The sequence below is a fragment of the Chrysemys picta genome, chromosome 1 (genome assembly GCF_011386835.1).
Source record: "Chrysemys picta bellii isolate R12L10 chromosome 1, ASM1138683v2, whole genome shotgun sequence".
NCBI lineage: Eukaryota > Metazoa > Chordata > Testudines > Emydidae > Chrysemys > Chrysemys picta.
This window is the reverse complement of record NC_088791.1, coordinates 214,641,927-214,651,681: the sequence shown is the minus strand read 5'-3', so window position 1 is coordinate 214,651,681 and position 9,755 is coordinate 214,641,927. Positions and strand designations below refer to the sequence as shown.

The following is a 9,755-nucleotide window of genomic DNA, read 5'->3' as shown; positions in this document are numbered from 1 at the left end:
CTAATCAGGAAAGAGATCTTGGAGTCATCGTGGATAGTTCTCTGAAGATGCCAAGCAGTGTGCAGCAGCAGTCAAAAAAGCAAACAGGATGTTAGGAATCATTAAAAAAGGGGAAGAGAATAAGATGGAGAATATCTTATTGCCCTTATATAAATCCATGGTACGCCCACATCTTGAATACTGCGTACAGATGTAGTCTCCTCATCTCAAAAAAGATAAACTGGCATTAGAAAAGGTTCAGAGAAGGGCAACTAAAATGATTAGGGGTTTGGAATGGGTCCCATATGAGGAGAGATTAAAGAGGCTAGGACTTTTCAGCTTGGAAAAGAGGAGACTAAGGGGGGATATGATAGAGGTATATAAAATCATGAGTGGTGTGGAGAAGGTGAATAAAGAAAAGTTATTTACTTGTTCCCATAATATCAGAACTAGGGGCCACCAAATGAAATTAATGGGCAGCAGGTTTAAAACAAATGAAAGGAAGTTCTTCTTTACACAGCGTATAGTCAACCTGTGGTACTCCTTGCCTGAGGAGGTTGTGAAGGCTTAGGACTGTCGTGGTCAAAGACACCCACGCATTGATTTTAGTTTACAGACTCCAGCCTGAGGCCAGTTTATTGACATACATACCAGTGCACTGGGGTGCAGTCCGAAGACTGACACACCTAGGACCGCTCGCAGGCGGCTTTTATTTCATTAAACCACAAGCAAAGTACAAACAATACATCATGAGTTAAGAAATTGGGGTGGGGTCAGTCCCCCCTTCCCGGCACCTTCCTTATTATTTTCCGAGAATTGGGTGTTTTATTTGGGTACAGGGGCGCTTGGTGGTTTTCCCCCAGGGGTGGAACTTGGCACCAGTTTGGGTAAATTTCTTGGCAAGGTACATGTTATTTTCTGGGGTTTTACAGTTAAGGGTTAAGGGGGTTACCATGGGATGCCTAAAGAAGATCTATGATTGGCTAGTTTTGCAGATAGCTGGAATTGGAAAGTTTGCAGATAGCTGCAACTGCAAGAGTGATCAGCTCGTTGCAAAAGCAATTTCTTAATGTAAGCGGATATTCTGTTTTCATAAACAAGCGGTTATTATTATATTTCATAAACTTGTGGTTATTATATTGCTAAAGCAGTTTCTGTCGTAGCCTTTAGCATTGTTCTTTGTTTTTCCTCCCCCCCCCCTCTGGCCATTACCCTTCACCGAGCTTGGCAGAGAACCATGCAGTTCAGTCTTGTTCAGGCCTTGGCCTGTACTGCTTTTATACAGGCCGTCAGCATTAACAGTCCTCTGTTAAGGGGTCCGAATCTAGGCCTTTAGAGTCACTCTGGTTCTTAAAAAGAAGCCCTCCCCCCAGTTCCCGTTCCCCACAGGACTATAACAGGGTTTAAAAGAGAACTAGATAAATTCATGGAGGTTTAGTCCATTAATGGCTATTATCCAGGATGAGTAAGGAATGGTGTCCCTAGCCTCTGTTTGTCAGAGGGTAGAGATGGATGGCAGGAGAGAGATCACTTGATCATTACCTGTTAGGTTCACTCCCTCTGGGGCACCTGGCATTGGCCACTGTCGGCAGACAGGATACTGGGCTGGATGGACCTTTGATCTGACCCAGTATCGCCATTCTTATGACCCCAATATTGAATGAAGTCTACCGGCTCCCTAGGTGCCATCCTTACCTACTGTACCATGCCGGTGCACTGAACTGCTGCCACTAACCAACAATCTTAGTAATAAATGCTACAGACCCGCAGCAATCAGGCTCCAAGCCCCTGATTGGATGGACAGGCAGCATTCTCACTGGTTATCTGGACTATACAAAGACCCCAATAGGAAGAGGAAGCTGTCTGAGCAATAGACCATTGCCTATTGGTTGTTGCCTTTCCCAACCTTGCCTCATCACCTCACCCAACCTCACCTTCCTAACCCGCTGACCCAGCGCCATGGATTTGATCTTCTGACTACTGACCCAGGTGAGAATTCTGATCACTGCCCTGGACTGCCTCTGATACAATTGACCTTCTGGCTACCCAACCATCTGCATATACTTGACTACTGCTCTGGACTACCCCCTAGCCCTCCTTGGCCAACAGGCATTACACGTGGAAAGGGCAAAGGAGAGCACCTTCACACAGCTGGTAAATTTGGTGTTTTTCTTTGTATAAAGGGTTTAAAAAGGGACATATGTAAAGTACTCAGAGTGTATGACCCTCTGAACTGTCCTGACATGTGAGACACTTCTTTGAGGAAGCCTTAGATGAAGGAATATCCCAGTCCTGACAGCTTGAAAAATGTCTCCTCTCTTTCCTGAGAGAACATTTCTGCTCTTAAAAATTTAATTGTACCTTCCTTCTGATAGTCCTTCCCTGTTCCCTCCCCCATACAAAAAAGCACTCAAACCCATATATACATCGATCAATTGAATAGGCTACAGACCAACTCACAAAAGCAAGGGAATTCAGAAATTGATATCTAAAGGACAATGTGCCCTTAATTTATCTCTGCCTACCCAATGGAGGGTATAGAGTCTGTTACTGGAAAACTCTGGGACTGACACAGGGCCCGGGAACAACAGAGCAGTGACAGTGGTAAGTCTGCTTCCCTGGCTTCTGCCTATTTAAGCCTGAACATACATTTTTAAGGCTTTGTATATTTACATTTTATTCCATTTCTATAAACATTTGTGCTTGTTTAGTTTTCAGTATAAGGGCTGCATCCCCAAAGGTTTAAAATAATACCATCTATTTACTGACATGGGTTCCCCTCCCCTGAGTTGGAGCAGTCTTGCTATGAGAATGCTTTTTTGGTTCTTTCATGTTTCTTCAGTAAAAGTACTTATATTCTTTGTCTGCCCCTTGTTTGCTTGCTTGTTTGTGAGTTTGTTTGGAACAGGAAGAGTGCAGATTGCACTCTTTTTTGATTGCTGTTGTTTGCTCCAGGAGTGCCTTTGTGCATCATGAGTGGCTCTGTATGGTTGTGCTGGGCATAGTAGCAATTTAGAACAAGGTTTGCTCCAAGGCAACAAACATGAACAAAACCCAAGAGACTTAAAAGCAGAAGGATTAATAACAGTGTTATCAAATCAAAGTAAATGTTACCAAAGGGGAGAGGAACTTCTGACTACGGGCCTCAATGCTGAGGCTTTTACTCTGTCCTTGTCGGTGATTAGGATTTATTGCATTGGTGGTCAATTACAGATGTAGTTGCACCAATGCAATCCCTAAATGTAGACAAGGAAAGCCATTGTTCATACTGGTTTGTTTGTACTGATTTCAAGCAGAGGTTTGCTTAACTGGCTTTTGTTATCTACACTTGAGGTTTTCCCCAGAGCAGCTACAACATGCCAATGCCCAAACGTGGAATATAACGTGATACAGGCTCAGAATGAGAGAGACCAAAACATTATTCAAGTAGGAAACTTTAAAATGTTGTAAAAAGAAGAACAGGAGTACTTGTGGCACCTTAGAGACTAACAAATTTATTAGAGCATAAGCTTTCGTGGACTACAGCCCACTTCTTCGGAAAGCTTATGCTCTAATAAATTTGTTAGTCTCTAAGGTGCCACAAGTACTCCTGTTCTTTTTTTTGCGGATACAGACTAACACGGCTGCTACTCTGAAACCTGTTAAAATGTTGTGGGATTCATTCACTTAATGTAATCAATTTGGACTTCAGAGTCAATTTCGTGATTCTTTATTTACCATGTTAATAGTTTTCAACAAGAAAAGTGACAGGACATCCAATTTGTGTGGCACAGAGGTAACCTTGGCACTAAAATGAGTGACATCCATCAAAATGAAGTACGGGTGAGATCACGCAGCTGCACCAGTTGTTGGCCATCAATGGCTGACTCAGGTCTAATTCCAAATACAGATAAGGCCTCAAGACTGGCAAACTGTCACTGAACCCAATGGGAGTTTGCCTAACTACAGACTGAGGGAGAAAGGAGCAAGGATCTCTAGATTTGGCTCCATATATTTAAAACTGTCCTATTTAAAGGCAATAGAAAACATTCCTTATAAGTAGCCTATATAACATCAGTACAAAGTTTCAAATTAGATGACAAAAAATCCAAAGTACATTTAAAAAGTAATTTAGATGATTTCTGAGTGCAGGACTGTGAAAACGTAATTAGGTCGTCTCCTATCAAATGATAGGAGGAAAAACTTATGAAATGAAATGATGAGGGGACTAAGTCTATGAGAAATAAATCAGCTTGATTGCCATGTCCAACCCATGATATTTCGAATCACTCTGTCAGTTTAATTGACTACAATTTATGTAAATTTGATAAAAATGAGTTGTGCCATTAATAAGGGATTGAGTTGCATGTTGTGTGTTTGAGAGCACTTAGCCCTTTACTCTGATTAAGGTACTTACAATCTATGGTGCTGAAGACATTTTGAACTTTGTATTATTTATTATAGGCTCGTCACCATAATGTATGGGTGTACTGCACCTGGCTTAAACTGATGATATAATTCCCCTGTATAGGGAGGTAAAACCACCATATAATCTCATTCATAGCTCTGTAACTATGTTCTGTTTGATGCTCTCAAGAAAAATCATATATTATGTATTTTTCTCCTGCAGACCATAACATTTCTAATGACCAAAGGCAACTGGATCCACATGAAGGGGCCTTTAAGCCCATGCAAAGCTCCATTTATGTCAGTGAGACTTTCTGTGGGAATCAGGGTCTGTCTACGCAGATCGTATTGTAGAGATGGAGCCTTAGATTTTAGGGATAGATGATCACATGTTCAGAAAGTTCTATGGAGACTGCATTCCAACTGTTTTTTTTTAACTGATATAATTCATATTGCGTATGTAGAGAGGTAGGCAAGAGGAAGAGCAATGGCTGTGCTCCATCTTCCCACATACTCTATCCAGCACAACTGGCCAGCATCTCAGGGAAGTAAGCTGTTCCACCAAAAGGGAGACCTGCACCCCTGGTAGCTTCCAGAGGCAGCCTATGTTTCTGGGCTTATTTGTAGGATACAACTTTGCACTGCTTCCAACTCAGCAGTGATTAAACAGCAAACTAATCCTTAGAAAGTTATGCAAGAACAGCACTGTTGGAAACTTAGTTTTCAGTGTATACATATGTCTCACAACAAAGGCTCAGGGCACAGTATTATGTAGTACACCATGATCGAAGGAAACCAATTATTTAATAGCCCTCATTCACACACACAAAATGATATGGAAGTAGGGCATTATCTGCTTCTGAACCAATTAGCTGGAACCTTCTCCCTGTTGTTCTGAAAAAATCTGTCTCATTGCAGACTGAAATGAAAAGGTCTATTTGCTGACCCCACAGCACTTGTGAAAAACTTTTTGTTGCTTAGAGTGTATTAGAACTTCTGAGTGGGGTAAACATAAGAGGCTGTAATGGAGTTACTTTATTCAGACTGGGGAGAGGTGCAAGCACATATGTTTACAACTTCAAACTTTCTGGAAAGTAGCTCCTGAACATAAGAGGTGCTATAATGGGATATAATTTCTTTAAATTTTAACTACCAGTACATGCTTCTTGTCACATTTTCTATAAAATATGACAGTTCTTTGAATTATTCATTTGTGGATGTCTCATCCAATTATAAAAATTATTTGTTTAAAATAAAGACATTGTTGGTGAATGTAAAGAATTGGTTTGCACATTTCTATTAAAGGAAAAACTAATGCAACTCTTTTCCAGTGTTGAGCAAAATGCTCTGTAATCTTTGAATGTTTACTTTGAAGGTGTCAGTGCAGTTAATTTTCATGTCCAAAATGGCAACACTCAATTATTGCCTGTTTGATTGGCTCATATAGGTGCTCCTGCCCATCAGTAGGAAGGAGTGTGTTCTGTCCCTCACTCTATTCTGTGTAACTCTCATAAAATTTCCTAGGGTCCTTCACCTGTGCTGAGGTATATAAAGAGCCACAGTCTCCTCACTCTATTCTCTCCCTCCTTGCCCCACATCAAGCCATGGGATGTCATTGGCGCTGTAGGAAAACTCTCCTTGATTTGCAAAGGGGCAGAAGTTAATGGTAGCTGCTCTCAGTAACTTTTGATGGGTAGTGGAGGAGAGGGAATGGAGGTTCTCAGCAATGGCTCCTGGTAACAGTCACAATCTGCTTCAGCGGCACCAGTCTTGCCATTTACTCAGCTTCCAGGAGCTCACTGCCGTCTGGTCAAGAGAAATAACATATGAAGAAATTGGTCTCTAAAAGAAAAAGATGGGGGGGAATAACTGACTTACAACTGGAGCAGCTGGGAATGAGATTGACTGTGTCGCCGACTGATGATTTTATTGTGAATCTCATGCTATTTGGTGTTCTTCCTAACGTCTCAACGTCTGGAGACAAGTGATTACATGGGAATCTCCGTTTTCATTTTTAAAAGAAACTTTTCTAGCCCTCGTGGTTGCAGAGAGAAGCCTGAAAACATGACCTGACCATACTCCAAAGGCTCAAAAATCAGAAGGCAAACAAAAAGACCCAAAATAATTTGCTATTAATTGTTATTTTATTTTTTATTTTTGATTATGTATTAAATTATTTATTAATTTTAAAGCCAATGTCATAATTTTGGGAGGTCTGATATGCTTGTTGAACACTTGGGGTTGACCATACTGTAAATAGCCCCTTTAGCAGAGGAACAGGGATTGAGCCTCTCTGAAGTTAACAAAAGAGAAACTAGAGGTAAAGAATGCAAAAACTACCTCAGACAAACACTGGGCTAAACAGTGAATGAGTGGGTGAGAGGCAGAGTGACCAGATAGCAAGTGTGAAAAATTGGGACACCTTTTTTTAAAAAAAAAAAAAAGGCAAAGGGGCATAGTTGCCTGTATAAGACAAAGCCTCTAATATCGGGACGTCTGGTCACCCTAGTGGGCGATCATGTTAAATTGACTGCCAGAAACTCATCTAGCCCATTCTTTTCCAGTATCACTCTGGACTGTGCTATCTGCCTCCTACTTAAAGTTCTTAAACAGGAGCACAGCTGCATTATCTTGATTTCCTATAGATCTGTTAGTCATTACACCAAACTGTTACAAGCGGCTCAGAGAGTGGGTGAGATCTGACACATGTATCCTTTGATCTGCCTTTAGTTATATACATATTTTATATTCTTGCCCAGGTCAACGGAAACTGAGAGGCTGAGGATATTAAATTATTGGCAAGACTTAGGCTATGAATGTGCTCTTCCATCTTTAGCCAGGTTGAGGACCTCTCTTTGGAGGTGTGGGGCAGAGAGAAGGCTTCCATTCTGGTATTCAGGACTTTGCCATAGTCCTAAGGAGTATGCATCCGATGAAGTGGGCTGTAGCCCACGAAAGCTTATGGTCTAATAAATTTGTTAGTCTCTAAGGTGCCACAAGTACTCCTGTTCTTTCTCCCATCAAAGCACCACAGGATAATCCTATAAGTACTAATGAAATATCCTGGGAGTTTTTTCTGCATTATGTAAGGAGACAGGCTATTAAGACGTATGTGATAGTGGATCCTTATATATGTAAGCTTGAGTTGCTCCTTGTCATAAAACATATTGCTATGTTATTTTATTTAAAGCTCAAAAAAAGTAAAAATATAAATCTTTCTAAGAAAATCTTATACAGTGCAATTTATTTTTCATATTTGCCTAGAAACTAACTCTTTCTCCCCTACTGTGCTCCTTGTGACACTACCACCTCGCCCCTGCGTAAGGGGGGTATACACAGGATGTGGTAGCATATTGCACTATCCTCTGAAGAGACAATCCTGCTCCCTCACCCTTGGCTGCAGAGGGCCCTGCCTGCATCGCAATTACTGCAGTGCAGAAGAAAACTAGGATTTCAGAACTCCATGCCAGGGAGCCCAGGGGGCTTGGGGGAGGAGTGTGTATGGAGCTGGTGAAGCTGCAGACAATCAGATCCATCAGTCATATACCCTGGTGGGGGGAGAGAGGGCAGGGGGCAGGAAGCTGGATGTACAGAGTGTGGGGGGAATGCAGACTTGTAGACTCTACCACAGCCTGGAGCTGGAAGCAACAAACATGCAGTGACTTTTTTATTATTATTGTTTATTGCCTGTGTTACTACTTAGGCTCCCGGAGGGAGGTTTCTGTAATCTCATCCTAGCTCTGAATGGCCCCAGCAGCTCAGGCATAGTGAAGTGGATAGGTTTTCCCCTTAATCTGAAACTCCAGGGTTGTGCTGACTTATCAATATGAGCTGATGCCATGGCAGAGTACAAGCAAAGTGTAGAGTACAAATGTTAGCAGGACAAAGTGTGTTCATTAGAGGAGATGCCTAGGGTTTGTATTCTTGTATTTCAGTGTTAGCGGTTTCCTCTTGTTCTGCTTAAACATAGGGATAAAGGACAAGCTAACTGTGTCTGAAAGAATGACCAGGGAAAGAAAGAAGGAAACCCTCTCAAGCACGAGGTAGTTTAAAGGCAATCTATGTTGGGTAATAGAAATGATACTTTTGTACTTACAAACAAGGGTGTGATTGGAAGGAAAGTTAATGTGACTATTTAGCACCACAATAGGGAAATAAACATCTTTTATAAATAATTGATATCTACACATCAAAGAGAGCCACTCTTATAACTAAGGGGTAGACGAGTCCTACTACTCGAAGGCTTATTTCTCTCAAGTGAAGCCACTGTTAGAGATGTTGCTCTGTTGACAGCTTTTCAGAGTCCAGACAGATTTCTATGGGTTATTGAGGCAGTAACCCTACAATCACTGCAATACGAAGTCTAGGGCTGCTGAGGAGAACTTTCCATAGCTCTCCCTCCTCCTGTGCTTGTTATTTGACTAAGGGTACGTCTACACTGCAAAAATACCCAGAAGCAGTGAGTCTCAAGGGGGACTTGGGCTCATGGGGCTTGTACTACTGGACTAAAAATGGCAGTGTAGACATTCCCACTTAGGCTGGAGCCCAGGCTCTGAGACACACCCAGACTCCAGCCCGAGCGGGAACATTTACACTGCTACTTTTAGCCATGTAGTGCAAGCCTGAGTCATTTGACCCTGGCTCCAAGACCTGCTGCCATGGGGCTTTTTTGCAGTATAGATGTACCCTAACTCATTTCTGTAAATTAACAGTAGACTCAGTCCCAAACGTCAGGGTTTAAGACAATCTCTAGCTATTAGAGATCAGAATGAGACCTAATGTGGGGACAGATTATCCCGTCTCCCTACGGTGGAGTTCTTACACCTTCCTCTGAAGCACTGGACATTGTCAGCAACAGGATACCCGAGCAGGTGGACCTCAGATCTGATCCAGTGTGGCCTTTCCTTGTTTCCTAAGAGTTGTATTGTTTAATGTAAACTGATTTGGGTTTTGACTGTTATATCTGAGAAAAGTTATTTGCTGCAGTTCTCAAAGAAATCTGAACTTTGTCTTCACAGGAAGGTGAACAAGATGGTTTGTGTATATGGGTGACGATATAGAGAGGAAGGCTGGGGAGCAGGGCCACACCAAAGGCTGGAAAATAACAATATTGATACATGATGGCCAAACAACCTAAGGGTGCAAGGGTCTGGTAAGTTAGCCTATTAGTGAGCCAAACAACACTTCAGTGATAGGCAAGTCATATGGCCGAACATTCTCCTTAGGCCAAATTCTAGCCAAAAGCATGACTGGTACCCAAGTGAGTGCATTTATAAACATGGCCAGAAGAAGGGGCTGGGCCTGCCACCCCACGGCCCCGACAAGGAGTTACTGCACCATGTGGTCTCCTCTTTTGCTTCTACCCACACCTGCAATGAGACTACCAATGT

General features: G+C 42.1%; 1 protein-coding gene across 11 annotated transcripts in view; it reads right to left on the bottom strand.

Annotated features, from left to right (window-relative positions):
- SMPX (small muscle protein X-linked) overlaps positions 1-9,755 on the bottom strand; it is a 66,866-nt gene that overhangs the window by 36,401 nt on the left and 20,710 nt on the right. For 2 of the 11 annotated variants that reach the window (XM_065579648.1, XM_024106896.3), the window contains exon 5: positions 583-6,171. The exons of 8 other annotated variants lie outside the window; for them this stretch is intronic. The gene's annotated coding sequence lies outside the window, so the exon portion shown is untranslated. Of the gene's footprint in view, positions 1-582; positions 6,208-9,755 lie in introns of those variants that run through there. One more of the 11 variants, XM_065579642.1, reaches the window with a different exon arrangement.